This window comes from Oncorhynchus tshawytscha, linkage group LG08, assembly GCF_018296145.1.
Source record: "Oncorhynchus tshawytscha isolate Ot180627B linkage group LG08, Otsh_v2.0, whole genome shotgun sequence".
Classification (NCBI taxonomy): Eukaryota; Metazoa; Chordata; class Actinopteri; order Salmoniformes; family Salmonidae; genus Oncorhynchus; species Oncorhynchus tshawytscha.
The window spans coordinates 28,006,237-28,032,576 of NC_056436.1; the positions used below are offsets into that span (position 1 = coordinate 28,006,237).

A 26,340-nucleotide genomic window follows, 5' to 3' on the forward strand; every position below is an offset into this window, starting at 1 on the left:
AGATGTTGCCTGCCTGCCTGCGTTGCAGGAGAACATTCATGCATTGCAGGAAATTACAAACTTCATACGCCTTTTTAAACCTCAAATACACTACAAGTTAAACATTTCCTGAATTGCAGGAATGTTCTCCTGCAACAGGTTGATCAAATGTATATCCTCCATCTGTAGCAACAGCACTGGGTTGTAGTTATTTGTCTGCATGATGAAATGAAAACACAATTCCAGAGATAGAATATCCACCTTAATTTCAGCATGATTCATGATGTTGTATATCTGGACCCCATTGTAATAGAAAATAAAACATTCAAATAGTACATTACGGCATATTCCCCAAGTATAGCCCTTGCGAAATCCTCTTTATGCCGCATCAAAATGAATCCCTATTGATCAATATTGAACAAATGCTTTCATGTGTAAGTACGTTATTAGGCGATAACTCTACTCGCGGAAATACTGGGTTTGCCAATGATTTTACTATATTTTTTTCAAGTATAACCAATGTATGCAGAACTACCTTAAATCACTTTCCAACAAAAGAGCAACAGCAAATTGCATCACTATTTAACATGAGCGCTATCAGAAAATGAATTTTACCTGTACTTTTCAGATGACAGGGCGAGGAGTTGATTAATCCTTTATCCGCGTTGATGTTGTGAACACGGACTGCTGCAAACGCTAGCGCTGAACTTTCACAAGGCGCTTCTGAGTAGGAGGAGTAGCCTGGGTTAGCGTACAACATGATTGACTGGAGTGTTTCCGGAACCTGATTCACGCGAGCCCATTTAGTCAATGGGAAGGCCTACACGATCAAGTCTACCTGGCCCACTTACTCAATGGTAAGGCCTATACGATCAAGTCTACCTGGCCCACTTACTCAATGGTAAGGCCTATACGATCAAGTCTACCTGGCCCACTTACTCAATGGTAAGGCCTATACGATCAAGTCTACCTGGCCCACTTACTCAATGGTAAGGCCTATACGATCAAGTCTACCTGGCCCACTTACTCAATAGTAAGGCCTATACGATCAAGTCTTCCATGGAATCGATTCGTATCTCAAAGAAGCATATTTTAGCAGGACAGTCCTTAGATCAACAATTTATGTCTGTTTTGACATTTTTCAAACATCTCATCATTTAAAGCTGCAATATGTAACTTTTTGGTCAACGACCAAATTCACATAGAAATGTGTGTTATAAATCGTTATTCTCATTGAAAGCAAGCCTAAAACGCGGTAGATAAGTTCTATGTGGGCTATTTAAATGCTAAATGCTTCCCGTTCGTTTTTTTTGCTTCTTTAATTTCGGTTTTGTACACCAGCTTCAAACATCTGAAAATAAAACATTTTTCGTTCTGGAAAATATATTTAAACAGCGGTTTAGATGGTACAACGATTCGCTACCCTATACTTGCTTGTGTTGTCTCATAAACTGAAATTAGGCAAACTTTTAGAATTTTAGCAACCAGGACATGGCAGAGCGATTTCTGCATAGTGCATCTTTAATGCATTAGAGCCTAAACATCAAGACAAATGGAAGCGCTGGGCATAAGTGAGAGTTGTTCAAATAAATACACATTTGTCAAGCTACTTCCTGCCTTTTGTGCAGTGAATATGTGTGTGCAGTATTCACATGATTGTTACGTACAGTATTTAGCCATAGATAATGCTACAGGATGTGTATAATGTGCTATGTATCACATTACATATGATAGCAGGGGTATATTACTGTATGGTTACAGTGCCACTCCTTTTCTATTATTTATAAAACAAGCAGATGCCACTGTCTATCAAACAATCAGCCATAGTTAGACACTATGGATCAAGTAGAATGCATGATTTAATGGAGCCCTGTCAAGCAAGCTTCCTGCAATCAAATTACCTCATATAATGACATGTCACGGCTGGCCCATTTGTTCTTGTCACTCATGTTACCCAAGAGAGAACGCAATAGGATTCTAGCTACCTTTCATACTAAAACTTTGTCATGTCAGCGATTACAAGAATGTGCAGTGCCTTATATGAATCACTGCTATCAAGGTGGGAGGAATAGGTGAAAAGGAGAGTGACTGACTGAACCTTATTGCTCCCCATTTGTGTGTGTGTGTGTGTGTGTGTGTGCGTGCGTGTGTGTGTGTGTGTGCGTGCGTGTGTGTGTGTGTGCGTGTGTGTGCCCCTTGTGTGTCCATCTGTCTGTTTACACCACATCCATCCATCACTCCAACCTTTCCTCACTTGGTCAGTTAATTACCTTTTCCTGTTCACTCATGCACACAAAGAAAACAAGCTCCTTTCAGACTGTTTGGACAAACTTCATCCCTCCCTTGCTCCTTTCAACGTTTCTCTCTCTCCCGCATGGATCCGATGCAGCCGTCGGCACACTGTTTTTACTCCAGATCAGTCAAGCTGTCATCGTCTGGGCTAGGCTACAGGCTACGGATAAGCTGGGGAGCTAGACTCCCCTGTGAGAGAGTGAATGACTTCACCAACTGACATCTTCATCAATGACATCATGGCAGTGGACACTACTGTAATTACTACTCAGGCTTTCAATAGGTACATACTCCATAGAGCAACATTCTGTTTCAGTAGGGAGCAGGGGATTCAAACATATCGGACCACGTTGGAGAAGAGAAAAGAAACGTCGCTGAAAATGGTCTCACTGCAACCACTCTACAACACAGACAGGGATACATCTGTGTGACACTGTGTTTCCATTTCACCAGTGTAGCATTACACCTACAGTAGTATGATGAAATATACTGAACAAAAATATAAACGCAACATGCACAATTTCAAAGATTTTACTGAATACAGTCTATAGAAGGAAATCAGTCAATTTAAATAAATTCATAGGCCCTAATTTACGGATTTCACATGACTGGGCAGGGGCGCAGGCATGGGGGAGCCTGGCCCAGCCAATCAGAATGAGTTTTTGCCCAGAAAAGGGCTTTATTACAAACAGAAATACTCCTCAGTTTTATCAGCTGTCTGGGTGGCTGGTCTCAGACGATCCTGCAGGTGAAGAAGCCGGATGTAGAGGTCCTGGGTTGGCGTGGTTACACGTAGTCTGCTGTTGTGAAGCCGGTTGGATGTACTGCCACATTCTCTAAAACTACTTAGGAGGTGGCTTATGGTAGTGAAAATAACATAAAATTCTCTGGCATTCCCGCAGTCAAAATTTGAGACATCTGTGGCATTGTGATGTGACAAAACTGCACATTTTAGAGTGGCCTTTTATTTTCCCCAGCACAAGGTGAACCTGTGTAATGATCATGCTGTCTAATCAGCTTCTTGATCTGCCACACCTGTCAGGTGGATGGATTATCTTGGCAAAGGAGATATGCTTACTAACGGGGAAGTAAAACATTTATGCACAAAATTTGAGAGAAATACCTTTGTTGTGCATATGGAACATTTCTGGGATCTTTTATTTCAGCTCATGAAACATGGGACCAACACTTTACATGTTGTGTTTATATTTTCAGGATATATGTTTTTCTCTTACACCAGAGATCTTTACTCTGTTGCCTGTGGCCAATCTGGAGGAGGCCAAGCAGAAGCAGCAGCAGCACTCACGCTCATCTCTCCCACCAGGGAGACACTTGTGAGTGTATTTATGCATGCTGCTCACCAGCTACTCTGCACTTCTAATTAGAATACCTGATATACCGCCCCTGGAAACTCTCCAGACCAAATAATTCTCGTTTTTTACTAGATTTACTGAAACAAACAAAAATAAATATACCATTCAGCAGGCAACTGGAGAGTCAGGAGCCAGGTGTTGTTTTAAGCTCTGCAGGTATGGAGGAGAAGGAAGAGGCCAGGGTAGGGGAAAGGAGGAAGAGGCCAGGGTAGGGGGAAGGAGGAAGAGGCCAGGGTAGGGGAAAGGAGGAAGAGGCCAGGGTAGGGGGAAGGAGGAAGAGGCCAGGGTAGGGGAAAGGAGGAAGAGGCCAGGGTAGGGGGAAGGAGGAAGAGGCCAGGGTAGGGGAAAGGAGGAAGAGGCCAGGGTAGGGGGAAGGAGGACCCCATCTCAGCTCAGGAGCACCCTACTAATGAGAACTGTACTGGTTGGAGTTCTACACACTGGAAGACCCTTGTCAATGAACCAGTCCAACTCCATCTTGCCCTCCTTGTTGGTGCTTGCTGCTAGTGAAATAGAAAAGTAACTTTTTCAAGTAAATCTCTTGAAAGTGTAAAAAGGAAGAAAAAGAACATCTTTCTCTCATCTATCGCTCTCTCTCCCTGTCCAGTTTTGAGTTTTTCAGATCCTGCTGCTCCTAGACTCACTGTGCCCCAGGGAGCAGCAGGGGTTTGAACGGAGACAGAGGATCACGTCTGCTCCCAGAATAAAATGTCTGTCAGATCAGTCTGATAGCTTTTGTGGCGAGACTCAACAGAAATGTAGTTTGGTATGGATAGTTAGGCTACAGCTGGGAGGCGGTAGGCCTTGTTCCCTGTGGTACAGGTTTAGTCTCAAGAAGAACCATCTGGATTAACGCAGTGAGATAGAGATGTTTTATGCTGTAGTAGGTGGGCTCCAAAAGCTTTCACTTTATACACTGAATACACTGCCCTTACATGACATACACTGACCAGGTGAATCCAGGTGAAAGCTATGATTCTTTATTGATGTCACCTGTTAAATCCACTTCAATCAGTGAAGATAAAGTGGAGGAGACATGTTAAAGAAAGATTTTTAAGCCTTGAGACAACTGGCCCATTCAGACTGTGAATGGGCAAGACAAAACATTGAAGTGCCTTTGAATGGATTATGGCAGTAGGTGCCAGGCACACTGGTTTGAGTGTGTCAAGAACTGCAACGCTGCTGTTGTTTTTTTTACACTCAACAGATTCCCGTGTGTATCAAGAATGGTCCGCCATCCAAAGGATATCCAGCCAACTTGACACAACTGTGGGAAGCATTGGAGTCAACATGGCCAGCATCGCTGTAGAACGCTTGACACCTTGTAGAGTCCATGCCCCAAAAAATGCAGGCTGTTCTGAGGGCAAAAGGCAGTGCAACTCAATATTAGGAAGGTGTTCCTAATGTTTTGTAAACTAAGTGTATATTGGTATTCGATGCCATACACTGGGGCTTGTAAAGAGACCTATTTCTGTACATGAAGAGAACCCACTCCAGACTTTCAGTGCAGAGGAGGATGCTGATACAACAGCTGTAGCTAAAGTGGCTTCAGCATAGTGTTTCACTTCCTACCCAATATTTACAGAGCAAACAGCCAGCTGTCTCTCCTCGCCTGTGTGAATTATCCCACCCTTCAAGACCCATTTCATTAGCCCCATTCCATTCGTGTCACTGAGAGTTTGGTTGTTTGTGAATCTGTTAATTATTCCTTCCCTCCATGTAAGATTCTGCTAGACAAACTAACTGAGAAGAGAAGATGATGATGAGCAAACCTGCAATCACAAAACGAACTGGTAAAGGTTGAAGAAGCAGCACAGGTCTTTACGGCTGGTAATCCACAGAACAGCTCTCTTAAAGCCACAGAGATGGCAAACTTTAGCTGCAGCCAGTAGCAGACTGACTGAGAGGAAAACCTTAATTATTGAATAAAAATGCAAGCACAGAGAGGAAAATATTAAAACAATTAATTGAATGCAATTTCTCAATAGCATTTGTCTCAAATTAATCAACACATCAGCATGATCAGAATTCAGCTGGAGACTCTTACCTCCCTCACTAGCTTTAAGCACCAGCTGTCAGAGCAGCTAACAGATCACTTCACCTGTACATAGCTAATTTTTAAATAGCCCATCCAATCTACCTCATCCCCATACTTTATTTATTTATCTTGCTCCTTTGCACCCCAGTATCTCAACTTGCACATTCATCCTCTGCACATCCTACCATTCCAGTGTTTAATTGCTATATTGTAATTACTTTGCTACCATGGCCTATGTATTGCCTTAACTCTCTTATCCTACCTCATTTATACATGCTGTATATAGATTTTCCTACTGTATTATTGATTGTATGTTTGTTTATTCCATGTGTAACTCTGTTGTTGTATGTGTCAAACTGCTTGCAAATGAGAATTTGTTCTTATCACGCCCTGACCTTAGTTATCTTTGTTTTCTTTATTATTTTTGTTAGATCAAAATATGTGACGAGGGTGGTATGTGTGTTTTTGTCTTGTCTAGGGTTTTTTGTATACCTATGGGGTTTTTGGTATTGTCTAGGTAAATTTAGGTATATGGTGGCCTGAATTGGTTCCCAATCAGAGACAGCTGTTTATCGTTGTCTCTGATTGGGGATCCTATTTAGGTTGCCATTTTTTCCATTTTGGTTTTGTGGGTTATTGTCTATGTGTAGTTGCATGTCAGCACTCGTGTTATATAGCTTCACGTTCGTTTTGTTATTTTGTTAGTTTGTTTAGTGTTCTTCGTTATAATAAAGAAGAATGTATTCATATCACGCTGCGCCTTGGTCTCCTCGTTATGACGAACGTGACAGAATAACCCACCAAACAAGGACCAAGCAGCGTGAAAAGGAGGAACAGCGCTTAATGGGGAAATGGACCTGGGAGGAGATATTAGATGGAGCAGGACCCTGGACACAGCCGGGGGAGTATCGCCGTCCTAAGGAGGAGTTGGAGGCAGCGAAAGCATACTACGAGGATAAACGAGGATACTACGAGGATAAATACCGGAGAATAGAGGAAAGGCGACAATATGAAGGTATTGCCCAGTACCACCAGTGCCAACACCACGCACCAGGCCTCCAGTGCACCTCCAGAGCCCAGTACGCCCTGTTCCTCCTCCCCACACTCGCCCTGAGGTGTGTGTCACCAGCCCGATACCACCAGTTCCAGCACCATGCACCAGGCCTACAGTGCGCCGCGGCAGTCCAGAGCGTCCGGCGACAGTACCCAGTCCGGAGCGTCCGGCGACAGTACCCAGTCCGGAGCTTCCGGCGACAGTACCCAGTCCGGAGCGTCCGGCGATAGTACCCAGTCCGGAGCGTCCGGCGACAGTACCCAGTCCGGAGCGTCCGGCGACAGTACCCAGACCGGAGCGTCCGGCGACAGTACCCAGACCGGAGCGTCCGGCGACAGTACCCAGACCGGAGCGTCCGGCGACAGTACCCAGACCGGAACCTCCGGCTACAGTTCACAGACCGGAACCTCCAGCGACGAGCCACAGCCCTGGGTCTCCAGCGACGGTCCCCAGTCCGGGGTCTCCAGCGACGGTCCCCAGTCCAGAACATCCGGCGATGATCCACGCAGCGAGGGTCCCCAGCCCGAGGCCTACGGCAAGGATCCACAGTCCAGAGCATCCGATGATGATCCACGGGGTCTAGGTCTATGGTGGCCTGAATTGGTTCCCAATGAGAGACAGCTGTTTATCGTTGTTTCAAAATTGGGGATCCAATTTAGGTTGCCATTTTGGTTTTGTGGGTTATTGTCTATGTGTAGTTGCATGTCAGCACTCGTGTTATATAGCTTCGCGTTCGTTTTGTTAGTTTGTTTAGTGTTATTTGTTTAATAAAGAATGTATTCATATCACGCAGTGCCTTGGTCTCATCAATATGACAATTGTGACAGTTCTCAACTAGCCTACTTGGTTAAATAAAGGTGAAATAAAAATATATATTTTTTTGCATCTGAGCAAAAGAAAAGCAGATCGCTAAACCTACTCTGTCTTTGTAAAACAACATTAATTATTTTTATTGAAATCATTTTGACTGTCAGAAGAAAGAAACAACGACCGAATGCATATTTCTATGTGCCTGTCAGAATAAAGCTGTATGCAACTGACGACAAGGTGAAATGTTGAGTACATTCACACAATTATTCTATCCACTCCCCTGGTGGAATGGATGGTACAGTAATTATGCTGGCAAACTGCCAGGTCTCTGTACTGTATTCTGCTCCACTGTACTATCTCCTTGAGCTCAGCTGTGCTGTGCTGAGCCTCCCTGCTCCATCCCAGGCTTCTATGGGGTTGTTATCTCTGTGACTGGCATCCTTTGTGCATCCACAAAGATGCAGTGTCAGCAGAACAATGGAACAGAGAGTGGCAAGTGACAGTATGGCAACTGCAGCACATGTTAGCATACAGGAACACAGAGGCCTGGTATAGAAGGACATACCAATTTAACCACGAAAGAACATATCACCATGCTAATAATGGCCCATAAGATAATGCCATTTTCACTAAGTTGAGCATTCAGCATCAATTTAGACTTCGCAGTCAGGGAATGACATGTTAATTGAAAATTGCAGCCATGGTGTAGACATGTTGATGGTGAGAGAGTATTGATAGGAAAACATCTCTAGGAAAAGTGTGCTGTGGCTTACCAGGACTGGCTGTTTTCTCCTGGCTAATTGAGATGTCTAGACATATACAATTGAATCTCCATAAGATAGAGGGGGTTCTGCCTTTCCCCTTATCTGGTGAGGGAAACGGGACTACTAATCCACTTAATGATTGTAAAGACTTTTCTTTCTTTTTCCCAGTGAATACTATGCTTATCAAGACTGGTTACAATGGCCATTTCACCACTTTGTCTGCCAGGAACAATGGAATACTGTGTAGCCCACAATAAAAACCAGGGAGCTACTTCCACCATTTCACTTTACATTCAAATGAGTTGGGGGTGGTCGGGTGGGTTGACGGGAGACCAAATTGGACCTGAAGAGAGACAGAAATAAATAGGTGATTTTTGCTAAATGTGCATTATACATTTTACAGGCTCACTCAAGGGCCATTAATTCAGTGACAGAATATCCTTCCTCTCTACAGTGAGGATTAGGTATCAAATACACCTTTTAAAATCAACCTCTTGTACTGTATAATCCTACACATACTGTAGACAGATATACTGTGCGTTCACATGCAAACACACTTGCACGCGCATGCACACACACCCAAAATAGTGACAATTTGCTGAGGCTTTACGGAATATCCACCTGTCTGAGGGAGCCGGTACATGTGCTGAAAGGCACTGACAAATCACTGCCACATTAGAGCCACAGTAACCGACAGCACCAGACTGGCCTTCAGTCTGCACAACCAATTACACAAGAAAAGAGTTACAATCCAACTGCTATTGTCATGGCACAAAAGCTAATATTAGCAGATAAAAACAGGCGCAACAGTCATTTCTCATCTGCATATGAAATAATGGGGTTTGGAGAGGGGTGGGAGTTTTAATCAGGTTTTTGTTGACTAGATTCTGCTGTTCCCTTCCCTCCAGATCTATCTGTACACATTGCCTGTCAGAACAGAGCCTGTAGGAGTCAGGGAGTGCAGGTCAGGCTGGCATTGACACAGAGATGGCAATGAGAGAAACAGACTGGATGCATTCTGCTCAGACCTGCAGGCTCATAGCTGCTTGGTGTGGACATGGCCTTGCCTCCACAGGAGGAACATGGAACATGGCAAACAACGTTGAAATAGAAAGCAGGGGGGAAAATGCTTTCCAGCAGCAAGATTTTTACTTTTGCTCAAGGGTCCAGTGGTATTTGTCTAAGCCTCTGTCTACACGACCCCCGGGCTCGATACTGATGTTAGGCTTTTACTCCACTAAAGAGCATGGGTAACAGAGCAGATAAATAACAATCTTCACAGCAAGAGGAGAGGAGAGCATCGCAGTGCAATATATCTATGATGTATTTATGATACCAGGAGTGTGGAGAACAACTGAAATCAGCATAATGTCTGGGGAGCCTGGGCTTATGCATGTCAAAGCTGTCCGTTCATATCCTCTCATTTTAAGTGGGAAACGCGAATTCGTCAGTATTACCATTATGTCATGCCCGAAACACATACTACATCAATGTCTCCTGCACGAAGAACATCAAAATGAGCCTGGAAATTATCTAATGGTACCACACACACACACATATGCACATACACACACGCACACAGTGTTCAGAGATGCAGGAGCATGCTCTGTCCGTGCTCTGGGTTTGATTGTGGGGCTGTGGGGTCAAAGGGCACCTAATTGTGCGCTTCGTGGAGGTCAGCATCAGTGTGGCCTTCTGACAGAGCCGTGGAACACCACCTGAAGCTCTGTCAGGAAGACAAATGAACTACGACCTCTCTGCTGATGACATCGACCCCAGTCAGCAAACACGGGCCACATCTTAATCTGGGTCATGCTGCTACATGCACGTTTACACAGGGCTGTGGGGCCCTCTGGGATGGATACTTCTCTGGCGATCATATTCTCAGTTAGTTCTAAAATATTAAGGCTGAAACACAGACACCTTATGATGAGAGATTCCATCTCATCTCTCAGCCAGTCTCATCAGTGGCCCTCTATGGCTAGCCCATGACCAGCGACTCCTCTCCAGACTCACTCAGGGCTTCAGCGCAGAGACAGTGATCTATCTCTAAATTTGCTGAAATTGCTCCCCTCTATCTCTCTGTAACAGCCAAGCATATTGGTCAACCTGTCACCTAAATGAGCAGGTACACAGGCTGCTGGGACAATGCAGGACCGGACAACAGGGCCCTTGGTTCAATCTGTGTAATCTAACAATGACATTCTTGAGTAAGCAGCTTTTTTAAAGGCCCATAAAACAACCTAACTACATTTTGCCACAAACTCCTGGTATTCGACAGGAATATCTTGCCGCTATTCCAGCTGGCTTCTAAACAATAAAGTAAAACAGGCAGAGCAGGAGATGGTTATCATTTTTTCACCAGTCAATAATTAGCCAGCTTTCTAATCAGCTGTATGTGCAGCATACCTCTCCATTTACCCATGTGAGTGCAGACGCTATGCCCTGACCCTCCATAGCGTCAGCTCTGACTCTTCTGCCTACACCACACTGCTAGTTTAGCTCACGCTGGAATGCACACACACTTAAAAGCACATCTCCCACTGCTCACTAGGTGTGAGGAGTTGTCTTCCTGTTCTAACTATTAACAAATAGGTGTGATGGATGGATGGAACATGATAAAAGACCATTCCCTACACTGTGGAAAACGTATTGTGTTTTGAGGTCAGGGGATCATCCAGAAAAGGAGGGTCCAGTTTTAAAAATGATTAGCGAAATGCCGGCAGTGACTTCCTTTCCTAAACAGAGGCTGAAATCACATGAGGCTGGCCTGGCCACCCGCTCTGGCTAGGTGGAGCCTGCTCAATCTCCACTGCCCGTGTCTGCTTCTCTGAAGGGACGAGTCGCTCAATAACGCGGTGGAGTATCCTGCTGTGGGTCACGCCCTTTACAGGCTTGTTTTCCCAGCTAGGATGGTCACTGTCAGGGAGGCCTGTTGGACTTCAAGCCAACAGAACATCAAGGCAGCACTTTCCTATCCTCCCTCCCGCCGCTGTCAGGTCCTGTTTGTCAGGAAGCAGGGGATGATAGCACATCGACACAAACAAGCAGAGATTACCTCCGCGCCACGGCAGCAGCAGTCCTCAGGTGGCAGTGCCTGGGTAGGAAATCTCACTCCATAGGAGAGCTCACTCACACACTAACACACACATCTACACAGTCATCCCTGGATGACCAGTCTAGTGTCCTGGTTTCCTGAGCGCAACACCAAAAGTCATCACATAAAACACATCCCTCCAGCCTCTCAGTGGTGTGTCAGAGGAACAGGCCACAGACAAAGGAGGGTAATAAAACAGACCTCCAATGTCATGGTGGTCTGTCGCTACGGGACCCCTAGGACAACATTGGGTGGGTCAGCGACAGGGCAATGTCAATATCACGCTGGGGCTGAGAGGAGAGCTTTGAAGGCCAAGGGAGGTGTGGACGGGTTCCGTCTCTTGTCCGACTCTGGGACCTTTTTTTTGGAATGTGTGCCTTTCATGTTCTCAGGAAGCCCCACGCAATGAGACACAACAAGAGTGTCGGGGCCATTCTGGGGCCTTTGTTGACGGAGTGTGAGCCAAAGAAGGAGCGGGACACTTGACTGCCCTCTCTCATCTCCACTCCCCTTGTTTATGAGCTAATTAAGCGTTGTTCCGTTCTATTTCCACAACACCCCCATTCCTCTTGCTACTCATTATAACTGTGACTTTCAATTGGCTAACTCATTCCTTTACGGCCCCCTCTATAACATAACCCCCCCTTTAGAACAGCTTTCTGCGTGGTTCTCTACCCTCTAACTACAGCTTACTATGGCCACCCCTTCCCTACTGGGGCTAATAAACATTTATCTAACTCATGACTGCAATATCATGTAGATTACACTGCAAAGGCACGTTTAGGTCATATTGTAATGTGGATGTAAAAATATAATGTAGTCTTTAGATATACTTTAGATAGAGTGAGAGAGAAAACATGACAAAAAGATAGAGACAGAAACAGAGGGCTCCTATCCACAGGTAACCGGTTCAAATCCAGTTCAAATGTGCTCTCATGTCTTAAGTGACCTACAGTCTTTTATTGGGAGTTCAAGTGTGGCCCTGTCTGACCCCACCATACGACGCTGGGGCCCCACCAGCCTTGCAGGAACAAAGACATGAGGGCATGACGGCCCCGTGTTAGACACGGGGTGTCACTGGACGGTCAGTGAAGCTGACCACATCTCAACGGCAGGATTTCCTGACGTAATGTGTAGTATCTCTGATGTTGGAGACTGCTCCATAGCCTGTAAGTCATGTTTGTGCAATATACTACTCCGAGACAACAACAAAAAACAGGAGCTTAATAGCTGAGGACTGGGGTGTTCTAAAATAGGAACAAGGACAAACAGAGTGAAGGAAATGTCGACCGGTTTAGGAGAGGTCAGTTCCAGGAACACAGAAAGGAATAGAAAAGACAAAGTTAGTGATGAACAATACAACGGTTTCATAATCAATTGAAGTTATAACCCTGTGTGAGGACTCAGGGTATCCCGTTACAGGTATCCCGTTACATCCATTCAGAGCAAATCAACTGAAACAGAATTGAAATTGACCATGATCATTGACAACACAATAAAGTGGCCTGAAAGGCTCCTGAGGTCCAGTCAAAGAACAACATTGCTAAGTATGACTAAGGCCTCCCTTGGTAACCAGAGCACTACTTGGACGCAACCATTAAAACACTGTGTGTAAATAAAACAATGCAGTTCAGTTTGACCACATAATAGTTTTACTGCCCATTTGTTGTCTGGACTTGTGGTGGACATTACAAGATGACCCTGGTTTTGTAAAGGAGCTATTTCCCACCACAGACTCCAGGGCTCCAGGCACAGAGGACTCAGAGAGGGGAGGTGGGCGGGAGATTGCCCAGGGTCTATGGCCAGGCCATCATCCACCACCTGCACCCCCACCTCTACCGCTCCATCCCCCCTCCCGGCAGGAAAGTTGTGCAGGAATCCATCAAGGTCACACACATAGGTGTACCCCCCAAGAGCTTCCCTCCCTGTCAAGGGGGCTTTTGAAGAAGGGAAGGATTCACGTTCAAAGGCATTCCAGCTATGTTTGTTGGATACATACATTTAGAGTGGTAAAAAAAGGAGTCCAAACTAATTCTCTGAAGTACACAAAACACCCTGGCCTGGGAAGTTCCATAGCAACCATATGTCTAGTGATCATGAGAAACAGCAAAACTGGGTTGGAATTCAGCTAGTCTTGCTTTCCAGGGTTCTAGCTTCAATGTGAGAATACAGTGTTTGGACACGCTATCAGAAGCACTCTAACCCCCAACTAAACGCCCACTGATACCAACTCCAGTATAACATCAGAGTAATATCTGCAGGCCAATTAATGACATCCCATTAGAAACAGAGGCTGCAATCAGGGCGTATTGTAGCAACGGACTGGAGATAAGCAGGGAGAGGAACCAGAACCAGGGAGAGGGAGTGATGGTGATGAGGAATCAGCTCAACACCTAGTAGGGCATCAGGTCCTCTCACAGAGATACTCTCACAGTCAACGCCCTGGCAACTTAGGAGAAAGCAACTTATACACTTGGCTGTTATAGAGAGCTAAAAATAAGGTAAGGAAGGCTCACACAAACACACACAGCTTGGGAGTGAGGAGTAGGACTTGGCTGGAGGTCCGGATTGTGTGTCCTGAGTATAAGTTCCCAGGCTACAGGGAGAGGAGAATGAGGAGTAACTGGATGGCTTTTATTGTTTGTGGTGAATTGATAGTGAGCATTGAGGAGGGGAGCAGATTGGGACTCGTAAAGAGACAGAGGTGTGAGTTTAAGTGCCCAGCACAGTGAGGGAATTATACTAGGTCTCTTCTGGCGAACCATGTGAAGACAGAGTGACATCATAAACTGGCGCCACGGTAACAGAGGGGAGGAATAAAGAATCATCCTCATTTATGTGTTAGTTACGGAGAGTGTCACAGTGAAGTGTGTGGGTGTGTGTGCATGAGTGTGTGAACGCGTTTCGGTGTGTGTTTTTGTGCTGTGTTCACAGCTTCCTAGTCACCTTGGTATTTCAGTGAGTGAGTGTCTGCCTGTCCTCTGATGTTATCTGCTCCCCCATCCCCATCCCCACCCACACACACACACACACACACACACACACACACACACACACACACACACACACACACTGGAAGACAGTCTTGCCATCCATTCCATGAGCTAATGACAGTCTCTAATTAAGTACATCCATTCCCCTCCCTCTTAGCCTCTGCCATCGCTTTAATGTTACCCCACCCAGCCAGTGCCCCCAGCACCCCCAGTACCTCCCAGTACTCCCCAGTACCCCCAGTACCTCCAAGTACTCCCCAGTACCTCCCAGTACTCCCCAGTACCTCCAAGTACTCCCCAGTACCCCCAGTACTTCCCAGTACCTACCGGTAGCCACCAGTACACCCCAGTACCTCCCAGTACCCCAGTACCTCCCAGTACCCCTCGGTACCCCCAGTACCTCCCAGTACTTCCCAGTACCTCCCAGTAGCCACCAGTACCTCCCAGTACCCCCAGTCCCCCTAGTACCTCCCAGTACATCCCAGTACCCCCAGTACCTCCCAGTACCTCCCAATCCCCCCCAGTGCTCTGCAGAAGGCTCACCTAAGGATTGCTCATCACACAAAAACATTCTGTAAACTCAGCCAACACTGGCACAAGCATGCCAGGTGACAGATAAAGAGCGACATGAGACAATAAGGAGGAGGATTTATCAGGTGTCATTTATTACCTTCTGTGCCAATTTGAAGCTATCGTTCAGGACAAAGTGTTTAGAGAAATTGAAAGAGATGAGGGGTGACATAACCACGTTGTAAATAATAACGACTTTCATAACAGCATGGTCACCAAGGAGGGAGGGAGACTTATCAGCTCTTTATGCTACAGTTAATCTACTGTTTGTGTAAGCAAAGAAACACACTCTCTCTCTGAATATCCCAGTCAGTCAAACAATGATAAGGCAGTCTAGTCTTGGCAGCTCTGGAAATGATCCAGAGACTACAGAGACTCCATAGCTACAGTTGCCAGGGCAGCAGTAGTCAAGCCTGCCACTTGGGGAAATACATTCATGTAACAACTGTGCAGATAGTATCTGATGAAAATCCATCGAACGGTGCTGCAGCCAGAGTTGGCCTCCTCATAGTTCTCTCTTTCCAACAATTTAGCTTCTGTTTCTCAATGTAATGGTGACATTCCTTTCATTGTGAGGAGGAGTGCAATGTCGTTCTCTTCAATGAAGGCTTTCCACTTGTATATTGCTCAGTCATTTTACAAGTAATTGAATAGACATATTCACACAAGGGGCCAGATTCAGAAAATGCTAAATATCCTTGAAGCCTATTTGAGTCAACTTAATCAGGGTTGCCATAGAGATAATGACACAATCAGACACCTCATCAGACCTGAATTGATTTCTAATAGAGCAGCATTGACCTCTGACCTGCTGTTATGGAACAGAGAAGTACAGAGAGACGGGGTGAGGCATTTCGGGATTACCAAAACCGTTCTAACTTCCCTCAGCCTGTCTAGTCTAATGTGAGTAATGAATAGTTCCACATCAGCAGTGTTTGTCTCTTGTCTATTAGAAGCAGTCAGTCTGCAGCCAGTGTAAGTGTTGCCTGGTCCTGTGAGAAGCTGTGAGGAGCTGCAAGCCCAGAAAAAGCCATCACCCTCCCAGAATCCTTGTCACACTGCAAGGGCAAAGTGCTGAGGCAGCAGCCAGACACCCAAGCAGATAGAGCCTGTTGGTATTCCCATCACGCACGCACGCACGCGCACACACACACACACACACACACACACACACACACTTAAGTAGTTTTTGGGGGTATCTGTACTTTACTTTACTATTTATATTTTTGACAACTTTTACTTTGACTTCACTTCCTTCCGAATGAAAATGATGTACTTTTAACTCCATATATTTTCCCTGACACCCAAAGGTATTTGTTGCATTTTGAATGCTTAGCAGGACAGGAAAATGGTTGAATTAACACACTCAAGAGAACATCCCTGGTCATCCCTACTGCCTCTTATCTGGTAGACTCACTAAACACAAATGCTTCATTTGTAAATGATGTGTTGGAGTGTGCCCCTAGCTAAATGTAAATAAAAAACACAACACAATTGTGCCATCTGGTTTGCTTAATATAAGGAATTTTAAATTATTTATACTTGTACTTTTACTTTGATACATTTTAGAAATTACATTTCCTTTTCGTACTTAAGTATGTTTAAAACCAAATACTTTTAGACTTTTACTCAAGTAGTATTTTACTGGGTGGCTTTCACTTTTACTTGAGTCATTTTCTATGAAGGTATCTTTACCTTTACTCAAGTATGACAGTTGGGTACTCTTTCCACGACTACACACATACACTCGGTACTGGTACCCCCTGTATATAGCCCCATGTGTTGCTTTTTTGGTATTCTTTTTTTAACTTTAATTTATTTAGAAAATATTTTCTTAACTCTTATTTTCTTAAAAGTGCATTGTTAGTTAAGTATGTAAGCATTTCACTGTAAGGTCTACACCTGCTGTATTCGGCGCATGTGACAAATACAATTAGATTTGATTTGACATATACACACATTCGGACACACACATAGGTCCAGCAGGCAGAGTCGTATGGAACTGGCCTATCACCTTCCCTAAGTCTGCATTTACAGTCACAGAGTAACCAAGGACATAGCAACTGTATCGGGGCATTGCCAAGAAATGTGTCACTATTGACTATGGTTTACATGATGGTTTCATGATGGTTTTTCCCAAATAGTAAACAAACATGCCCCATTCCGCAGGTTCAGGGTTAAAGGGCGGGATAATCCATGGTTTTCTTCTGAGCTGTCTTGTATTATTCACGACCGTAATCTAGCCTGGGCTAAAGCAAGGAAATCATGTTCTGATGCTGATTGGCTTATTTTTAGGCAGTTACGAAACAAGTGTTATTTTCTTCCATGATGGCTGAATATTTTATGTCTGTTACCACTGTTAACCTGAATGACACAAGAAAGTTTTGGAAGGCTATTAAGTCTATGTCTGGTAACAGTAATGGTGTTTGATTCAGTGTCCTCTGCCTCTGTACAACCCTGTGTGGATGAACCAGTGAGAGCTGGTCAAACTTTTAGCTTTTTGCCATTCTCAGTGCAGATGGTACATAAAGCCATGAAATCCTTAGATCAGAGAAAGCCTGCAGGTCCTGATCTTTTGGATCCCTGCTTTTTAAATCTGGCAGCTGATTTCAAAGCTGAAACACTTACATATCTGTTCAATTTAACCCTGGAATGTAAGGAAATTCAAAAGATCTGGAAATCAGCATTTGTTCTACCACTTTTAACCTTTTGTGACTAGGGGGCAGTATTTTCATTTTTGGAAAAATAACGTTCCCGTAGTAAACGGGATATTTTGTCAGGACAAGATGCTAGAATATGCATATAATTGACAGCTTAGGATAGAAAACACTCTAAAGTTTCCAAAACTGTAAAAATATTGATTGTGAGTATAACAGAACTGATGTTGCAGGCGAAAGCCTGAGAAAAATCCAATCCGGAAGTGCCTCAAGTTTTGAAAGCGCTGCATTCCAATGCGTCCCTATTGAGCAGTGAATGGGCTATCAACCAGATTACTCTTTCTCCGTATTCCCGAAGGTGTCTACAGCATTGTGACGTAGTTTAACGCATTTATGTTGAAGAATACCCGTAAGCGACTACATTGCGCAAGTGGTCACCTGATGGCTCTGAGTGATTCTCGCATAAAATACAGAGGTAGCCATTATTCCAATCGGTCCTACTGAAAAACGAATTGTCCCGGTGGATATATTATCGAATAGCTATTTGAAAAACACCTTGAGGATTGATTATAAACAACGTTTCTGTCAATATTATGGAGCTAATTTTGAATATTTTTCGGCGTTTTCGTGACTGCAATTTCCGGGCGATTTCTCAGCCAAACGTGAAGAACAAACCGAGCTATTTCGCCTACAAAAATAATATTTTTGGAAAAAAGGAACATTTGCTATCTAACTGGGAGTCTCGTGAGTGAAAACATCCGAAGCTCATCAAAGGTAAACGATTTAATTTGATTGCTTTTCCGTTACCAAGTTACCTGCTGCTAGCTGGACAAAATGCTATGCTAGGCTATCGATAAACTTACACAAATGCTTGTCTAGCTTTGGCTGTAAAGCATATTTTGAAAATCTGAGATGACAGGGTGATTAACAAAAGGCTAAGCTGTGTCTCAATATATTTAATTTGTGATTTTCATGAATAGGAATATTCTCTAGGAATATTTATGTCTGTTGCGTTATGCTAATTAGTGTCAGTTGATGATTACGCTCCCGCCTGCGGGATGGGGAGTCACTAAGGGGGAGATACAACTCTTTTAAATAATTATAGGCCGATCTCAAAGCTGTCACCCCTGGTGAAAATACTTTAAACCCTTGTGAGTGAACAGCTAAAATAGTTTTTATTTACTAACTCTATTTTATCAATGTACCAATCGGGCTTCAGGAAGAAGCATAGCACAATTACAGCAGCCATGAAGGTTTTAAATTATATCACTGAAGCCCTTGACAAAAAACATCACTGTGTCTCACTTTTTATTGATCTCTCTAAGGCTTTTGATACAGTTGATCATGCTATACTAAGGCAGCGATTGTCGAGTGTAGGTCTTTCGGAGCATGCAGTTGCATGATTTGCTAACTATCTGTCTGATAGAACTCAATTTGATGGACTCAAGTCTGTTAAATTGTCTCTCTGTAATGTTGTGTCCTAAGGCTCTGTACTTGGTCCTCTCTTATTCAATATTTATATAAATAATTTAGACAAAAATGTCCAAAATGCACAACTTCATTTTTATGCTGATGATACTATTATTTACTGTTGTGCCTCGTCTCTTATAAAACCTTTCCAGAACTTGCAAAATGCTTTTTATACTGTTCAACATACCTTGTGTCAATTGAAGCTTATCCTCAATACTGACAAAACTAAACTAATGGTGTTTTCTAAAGCAAGAAATAAACCTCTTAGCTTTTCACCTATTATTACCTGTCAGGGCAATGAGATTGAGTCTGTAACCTCATATAAATATCTTGGAACTTTAATTGATGACGGCCTCATTTTTAAATTGCATATTCAACAACTTACAAAAAAAATTGAAGCTGAAATTGGGATTTTATTTTAGGAATAAGGCCTGTTTTTCTTTTGAAGCCAGGAGGCTAGTATCAGCTACATTTATGCCTTTACTAGACTATGGGGATATTTTATATATGAATGCTTCCGCTCAGTGTTTGAGACCAATTAACACCCTTTACCATGGCACTTTGAGATTTATTTTAAACTGCAAAACCCTTACGCACCACTGCACTTTATATACCAGGGTTGGCTGGCCTTCTCTCGTCACTCGTAGGCTCAGTCACTGGTATACTTTTATTTACAAAGCCATTTTGGGTTTACTACCTTTTTATTTGGGCATTTTTATTGTTCAGAAATGTGGTGGGTACTGTCTTCGTTCGCTGGACTTTATCCTGCTAACTGTACCAAATGTCCCAACTGAATTTGGTAAAAGGGCTTTTATGTACTCTGTGCCATCGTCTTGGAACACCTTACAAAATACTTTTAAACTGGAAGAACTTGTCCCGATTGGTATTTTTAAAATCACTGATGAATGATCTTGAGACTGATTCTGTTTTTAATTTGTTGTTTTTGATTTTGTTATACTCTTGTGAATTCTATGGCTTTTACTAGATTACTTGTAGTTTTTCATGAGGTTTGTCTGTAATTTTTGTAATGACTTGGTGCTGCCTATCTTGGCTAGGAACCTCTTGAAAAAGAGATTTTAAATCTCAATGAGCCCTTCCTGGTTAAATAAAGGTTTAATAATAATACTAATAATAATAAGCATAGACGGATAGCAGTTGGTTTTCTATGTTCAACCAGCCAAATGGCCTAGAGACTGTATTTCAATGAGAAGTATTGACAACTAAACAATTAGGATTGTCCTTGTTGCTCTTGTAGTGAGATTTAAGAATATTCTCAGCACAAATTCATCCAATGTCTCTCTCTCTCTCTCTCTCTCTCTAGCTATCTTTTTCTTTCTTGTTGTCACGCCCTGACCATAGAGAGCTGTTTATTCTTTATGTTGGTTGGGTCGGGGTGTGATTTAGGGTGGGTTATCTAGGGGAATTGTATTTCTATGGTGGCCTGATTTGGTTCCCAATCAGAGGCAGCTGTTTATCGTTGTCTCTGATTGGGGATCATATTTGATTTGATTTGATATTTAGGTAGCCATTTTCCCATTGTGTTTTGTGGGATCTTGACTATGTTTGTGTGTAGTTGCTTTCTGCACTGCATGTAGCGGCATGTTTCATTTATTCGCTTTATTGTTTTTGTGCTTTAAGTTTCTCTTCTTAATAAAAGGATGGAAACATACCACGCTGCATCTTGGTCCAGTCATTTCAACGAGCGTGACACTTGTACACACACATCCACACTCATCTCTGCTCAAAGAGCGGGATGCTCAACCATGAAATGAGCAGTAACATGAACTTTGACTGGCATTTTCACACAGAGTAGATATTTACGGAGCACCGTATATCAGGGTAAACTCCCAACAATACAGAATATGCCAGCGTATACCAAAGAGGCAGTTGGAGACAAACTAACACTGCTGCTCAACCCCCATCACAGGCACACACACAGTCACCTGCACTCACAATTGGTAAACACTGTCAAACAGGGCTGTCTTGTATTGGCAGATGAGCCAGAGACAAAGCAGCTTTCCATAAACAGATGTCCAGTTGAGACTGAGGGGGGAAAGCAAACACGACAATGTCAAGTCTAGATTACCCACAATGCCCATAGTGATCCAATCTGTTTGTTCTGAGGAGGGGAGGCTCACCTGCCACGCCCCGAGAGGCTGGACTTAGAGTTTGCCAAATGCAGATCCATCTTGGCAAGGATACACAGCGCTGGCGTTCTCTTTCTGCACATTGCTCTAAGGCTGGTGATTTGTCTTCTACCAATTTATTGCGCTTTATGGAGCCAGGGGAAGAATACTTCAAACTCAGCCCACTTCTCTGATAATCACACTGGAAATTTATCTGAACAATTATGTTTTCTCCGATACTCTGAATCAATTCCAGAGATGTGCTCCTGACAGCCAGGCTATGGTACATCTCAGTTCATTATGATGCATCAGGGCAGCCTGACAGCACACGACAATCTATGTCCACACACAAACACAAACACACTGGCTGTCAGGAGCACACACACATACTTCTTCCTCGTGAGCTAGTCATGCTGATTTGTGACTCATTTCAGGAGACTAGGCATATGTCGAGCATCACTACTTCACAGAAGAGGCATTTGAACGTAAACAAAAAAAGAAATATCAAAAATATTCTGGAACATATGAACTTTCTGTGCCTCAATAACAAACTTGCATGCCATCTGTAATTATGAATACAAATGTTAAATTACGAGCCACAGAAAAAGACAGGGACATTGGCTTAGCCACAGAAAAAGACAGGGACATTGGCTTAGCCACAGAAAAAGACAGGGACATTGGCTTAGCCACAGAAAAAGACAGGGACATTGGCTTAGCCACAGAAAAAGACAGGGACATTGGCTTAGCCAAAGAAAAAGACAGGGACATTGGCTTAGCCACAGAAAAAGACAGGGACATTGGCTTAGCCACAGAGAAAGACAGGGACATTGGCTTAGCCACAGAAAAAGACAGGGACATTGGCTTAGCCACAGAAAAAGACAGGGACATTGGCTTAGCCACAGAAAAAGACAGGGACATTGGCTTAGCCACAGAAAAAGACAGGGACATTGGCTTAGCCACAGAAAAAGACAGGGACATTGGCTTAGCCACAGAAAAAGACAGGGACATTGGCTTAGCCACAGAAAAAGACAGGGACATTGGCTTAGCCACAGAAAAAGACAGGGACATTCCCGCTAGGGTCTGCCCAGCGCCGCCAGTGCCGCCAGTCTGCAAGGAGCCGCCAGTGCCGCCAGTCAGCCAGGATCTGCCAGTGCCGCCAGTCAGCCAGGATCTGCCAGTGCCGCCAGTCAGCCCAGAGGCGCCAGTGCCGCCAGTCAGCCCAGAGGCGCCAGTACCGCCAGTCAGCCCAGAGGCGCCAGTGCCGCCAGTCAGCCCAGAGGCGCCAGTGCCCCTCAGCCCAGAGGCGCCAGAGCCCCTCAGCCCAGAGGCGCCAGAGCCCCTCAGCCCAGAGCCGCCAGAGCCCCTCAGCCCAGAGCCGCCAGAGCCCCTCTGTCCCGAGCTGCCGCCCCTCTGTCCCGAGCTGCCGCCCCTCTGTCCCGAGCTGCCGCCCCTCTGTCTAGTGGGGTCATTTAGTAGGGTCGCCGTGGTTAGGAGGCCACGGAAGCGGACAATGGGGCGGACTAAGACTATGGTGAAGTGGGTGCCACGTCCAGCACCAGAGCCGCCACCGCGGACAGATGCCCACCCAGACCCTCCCCAATAGGTTCAGGTTTCGCGGCCGGAGTCCGCACCTTGGGGGGGGGGGTACTGTCACACCCTGACCATGGTTTGCTTTGTATGTTTCTATGTTTTGTTTGGTCAGGGTGTGATCTGAGTGGGCATTCTATGTTGTGTGTCTAGTTTGTCTGTTTCTGTGTTTGGCCTGATATGGTTCTCAATCAGAGGCAGGTGTTAGTCATTGTCTCTGATTGGGAACCATATTTAGGTAGCCTGTTTGGTGTTGGGTTTTGTGGGTGATTGTTCCTGTCTCTGTGTTAGTTTGCACCAGAATAGGCTGTTTCGGTTTTCCACGTTTGTTGTTTTGTATTATGTTCATGTTTAGTTGCCTTATTAAAAAACATGAATAATAACCACGCTGCATTTTGGTCCTCCTCTCCTTGAACTCAAGAAAACCGCTACAGTTGCTTTTAATTAGCTTGTTATTAACTTGTAAATAATGATCTTGTTGTGAGTTTATTTTCCTGTAATAATGAATACAAATTGCTTAAAGTTAAGACGTTGCCAGCTATATGATATGGTTATTATTTGAACTGGCTAGCCAGTTAACTAAACAAGCTAGGAACAAACCAAAACATTGTTAAGAAAGTTGCTTTAAGTTGCCTGGTTTGCTTGATTGCCGTATACTAAATTCATTTTTAAAGGGATGGATTTATTGGTGTTAAAATACACCAGTTATGCTATTTTGGACCACCAGGCTGCTGATGTCATGCAACCTGTCGTATTTGTGTCACTGGGGACATGTCCCCCCCCCACATTCCGAAATGTCCTCCCCCCATTTTTATCATTGGAATGTGATACAAAATGAGGAAATGGTGTGCTTTAGGACCATGTGGACGCCTCCGAGCGGTCGGGTAGGCTGTTTGGAGTGTTATCCGACTGTATTTTTTAAAATATAGAATTTACAAAAATATATGTCCCCCCAGTTGCGCCCCTGACTAAAACATTCAAGGGTCATTTTTTCAAATTTGGGGTTTCAAGCTTATCAACTTTCAAAGCAGAATTACTTTCCCATTGTTCCTTAACTGTAGTGTATGATATACCATTTTCTAGCTCTGAGTCTCTACTTTATTCCAATGTAAAAAACACCATTTCAAATTCTTCTACATAAGACCGAATAGAGGCGGTCGGTCATATTTATGCATCCCAGTCACACCTCTTTGTTCAGTCTGTTGTTGACTCATTGATATTTCTTCTCATGTCTCATGTCACATTGTTTTCATGCCACTGGACTGCCATCATATAACATATTGCCCAATAAAGCAGGAGAGCACATCAATTGTTTTACTTTGGTCTGGGGTATTTCCCCAAACAATCCTTAACCCAACAGGAGCCATCTCATTGAATTACATACAGAGTTGGGCATACTATTACGTATGATGTTGACCATTCAATCAAACTGACCTTGAGCAACACAAAAGCGAGATGTTTCTTCCAATACTGATCCTTCCTTTTATTGGGGGATTCCTCACTTCAATGAATTCTGTAAAATCATCTCTCAACCCTCTAGATAATTATAGAGGAGTAATGGGACTACTTCATAAACTGAACATTCTCTCTTCTCAAAGAGACAACAACAGGGGGAATGTTTGTCATTGCTGGTCTCCTTCATGTTAAAAAAAAAAATTCTACTCTTAGTACAAAATTCCAAACCGGTCACACTTGTAACGCAGTCAGTTTTTCATTCAAAACCTGTCATTGTGCATTCATTTGGATTGTAAACATCTCTCACAACACAACTATTGATCAAAATACATGTTTATTGTTAAATGTAATGAGAATATTGGTTTAATCCCCAAAACACAACATAATGATCTCGTTTCAATTTAGTTGTTTTAACTACCAGTTAATCCAATAGCAAATAATGCAAGATATGGCCCTTTAGAAGTGATGAAAGTAACATGCTACAGTACTGTAAATTACAGAAGATTACACGGTTTTCACATTAGGCAATACACTTACATTACTCATCAAAATTGACAGAAAAGCTATATGGTAACAAACCAATTTAAAATCTATAGGTTTACCAAACGCCAAGTAATTAACCATTAAGCGCAGTTGGATAATGTGATGGTAAAATGTATTTAAATAAATTGAAAGAGAATCATGAAAAGTATTGTGAGTAATGTATTGTGAAAAGCAATTACCTTGTATGAAAAGTATTTCTAGATAAAACACTGGTGAAAAAGTTACTGTGTGATTTTGTGTGTTGTACTTATTAGTCTATTGAAAATGTGCCTAAAGTTTAGAAAAAACATCCTTTTTGATGATCTGTTTTCAGTTTTGTACTAAGAATATATATACTTTCAAAGGCTTGAGCGCTCTGAATCGTTTGAAGGTCATCATGTTGAATGATTATAGGAAAGCACAGGTGGAGCTTGCTTGTTTCACGGTAGGTATGACAACAATTCGAAGCTTTCACTACCATTAAAGACTAGAATTATGAAGCTAAACCCCCAGCAATAAGCTGCTCTCCCCTTCACCAGGTAAATGGGAGAACATCTGGACTGCCCCTTTTGCATCCAGTGCCAGCCAGCAGCAGTAGAGCCAGATGGTCTGAGCGGAGCACGTCTGTGTTTGTGGCTTGTCTAATCTTGTCCAGAGTCCGTCTGCTGTAGACTATCTCAGCACAGTGAGGAGTGCTGCCGTGAGGGGAGGAATGGCAGCTATTCGAGTACCTAAACAGATTCCTCTACCCTGCCCTGATGACCAGTGATGAGCATCAGCCTCCGTGCTGTATGTATAAGCCTAGGTATGCCACACAGGCCAACCAACCAAAGTCCCCCTCGAAAGCTGTTTCCTGTGGCCCCGCCCTGAAGTGGACGGCCGTTTCCTCTTGTTGTTGCCAGACTGGAATAGAATCCGGAGGGGCACGGGGTGTAGGTGGGGGGGGAAACCAACACATTATTGCTTTCTCTCAGCCACACGTTGTCCTGTTTACAGACACTTGTCTCTTAGACACCACAAATGTGGTCATATGTGCAGACAATCATCCAGCAGAAGAAACAATCAAATGGCACAGTCCGGGAATGATGTATTAATGAGGTGACCAGGTAATGAAAACAGCAAATCAAAAGGAGAACAAAATAGTCACTGAGTGCAGAAGCAGAGTGTGATGAGATTGTCCTCTGCTCCAACTCTGTACTGTTGACTGAGCCACGCAGATACCGCAGGGCTTGGCTGTGATTGATGCCTGTGTTATCTCTGCTGGTTGACATCAGATTATTGCTCTGCAGTTTAATACTGCGCATATGCCATAAAGCACAGCAGCACAGCCTAGCTGGCCTCACCAGAAAGGACATGGAGAAGGAGGCAGCCCACCTCACAGTGCACTCCTCTCCCCAGGCAAGGCTCTCTCTCAGCAGATTCTGCAGGGTGGGACCTCACCCCTTCACCTCTACCCCCATCCCCGCCCAACCAATTACAACCAAACCATCCATAGCTCATATGATTACTAGTGAACAAAATAATGTATGATCCTACTTTTTTTCTTCAATGTG

At 43.9% G+C, this 26,340-nt stretch overlaps 1 protein-coding gene across 2 annotated transcripts in view; it reads right to left on the bottom strand.

The window, feature by feature from the left end:
- The window catches only part of LOC112256730 (kinesin-like protein KIF26A), a 104,826-nt gene that overhangs the window by 70,545 nt on the left and 7,941 nt on the right, over positions 1–26,340 (bottom strand). The window contains exon 1 of one of the 2 annotated variants that reach the window (XM_024430185.2): positions 595–1,019. The exons of the other annotated variant lie outside the window; for it this stretch is intronic. The gene's annotated coding sequence lies outside the window, so the exon portion shown is untranslated. Of the gene's footprint in view, positions 1–594; positions 1,020–26,340 lie in introns of those variants that run through there. 2 annotated transcript variants of the gene reach the window in all.